Here is a 1,987-nt window from a genome sequence, read left to right on the forward strand (position 1 = left end):
CACAATGTATTTCATTTTCCCAGTCAAGTTAAACAATTCAATCACAAAGGGAAGTAAGCAAAAATAATGTCGTGAATGTACATAAACATGAACAAATGATATTATCTCGACAAAGATAAATACCGGAGCAGGTTCACGGGAGGGGCAATTGGATAGAGGCTCACGATCAGATCGATAGGGTAATTAAGTGAAATGGCATACCTCATATATGCCACGTACGTGGTTTACTGCAGGCGATAAGTCATAAACCCACCTATAGGCTAGAGGTTACATCAGTTCATTTTTAGAGTAAAAGGAGACCCGTTTATCGTTTGTGGACCTGAACATGGGTCACCGTCAACGCCTACTGAAAATTAAACTGGCGTTGCTCACCTTGGAATCCGGATCCCTAGGCTAGGTTAAGATCCCGTCAGACTAGGATCCCGCATTTTCTTGCTCCCGAGGACCAGGAATAATATTTAGGTGGAGACATCTCGTACATACATGTACGAGGTCTGCCTCAGAATAAAGTTTCCCTGTCATGCTGTCTCACATATAATTATAAATCACCTTGTATTTGGAGTGAAAAGAAAGCTATTCAAATACCTATTCAACGTAGGAATCATGAACTTCTAGACATTTCTCCATAATTTGATGTACCCAACGGTCAAAGACAGTGGTCAGTGATCGTTTGTCTAAGGTCCCGAGTGCTTTTCTCATAGCCTCTTGAATCTTGGTCCTCGTCCTCAAATCGCTGACCTCGCAGCATTTCTTTCACCTTGGGGAAGAGGTGAAGTTCCATGGGGCGATATCAGACGAATAGGGCGGGTGTTCCAATAATTCCCACGGGTAGCCCTCAAAAAGCTGGTGCACAACTCTGGACTAGTGAACAGGCGAGTTGTCATGATGCGGGATGACGCCTTCTTCAAGCAAAGCGAGTCATTTTTCCGGATCGCAGGTCTCAGCTTGTCTTTGAGGACGAAACTGTAATAGTCACCATTTACAGTTACGCCGCCAGGTGTGGCTAGCCAGCTCAGTATGATGCCACTCATAAAAAAACCCCCGATGTGCATCACCTTTCTCTCCCCGTGTTTTCTGTGTGCACTCCATCTTTTATGTCAGATCTCCCACCATTCAACCCCCTGCTTATCCATTTCCTTACTGTTTGAATTGATGGGACATTAGTTCCTAAATCTTTGTATAGATCACCGTGGGTTTCAACTGCATGATGACTTGCCGAGAAGAGTTGAAAATTTGATCACAACTCGGACATCGTAGAATGAGAAGGTTGCACCAACGTTTTGCTCTGACCTTTTCCTCAAATTTGCCTTGGACAAGTGCACAAAAACACCACATTTGACATGTCACAGCTCTATGACCCGTTCACAAATGCATTTGCAATTTAGCTTTGATATTTCTAAGACATGATGTCATATGACGTCACAAAATTTAGTGGCTGTTGGTTGCTTACTTTTGATTTTATGGAGGAGGGAAACTTTATTCTGAGACAGACCTCGTAATATAGATCTAATAGCTTCGTTTCTCAGCTTATGGTGCGGCCAAATTCGCGGTGCAACTTATCCTAAAATATCTCTTTAACTTTGACGGGTGAATCAGTGTCATTTATCCTTACTATGCATAGCAGTTTGTATATCAATTTGTCTTATCTAAATCATATTTTTCTAGAACAATTGGGGTTTGATTAAAAAACTTTTCTTCATAAATTTATATAAAATACCGGTACTTGAAATCTCTGTCACGCGTAAATGGTAGGCTACATTGTTCACAGCACTTCCCGCTTCTCATACACATTTTGATTACGCATGTGGCCTACGTCACAGCTCATCGAAGGCAATTTTTATTTGCAAAACTTGTTACAAGAAATTAATGTTAGAATCTATAGTTTAAAAATGTTTGCACTAAAATTATATGGCTCTCAAAACATGCGTTCAATAAACTGCTAATCAGGATTTTAAAAAACCTGACGGACTTGCTATTAAAAGCTATA

Source organism: Aplysia californica, unplaced genomic scaffold, assembly GCF_000002075.1.
Source record: "Aplysia californica isolate F4 #8 unplaced genomic scaffold, AplCal3.0 scaffold00873, whole genome shotgun sequence".
Lineage (NCBI taxonomy): Eukaryota > Metazoa > Mollusca > Gastropoda > Aplysiida > Aplysiidae > Aplysia > Aplysia californica.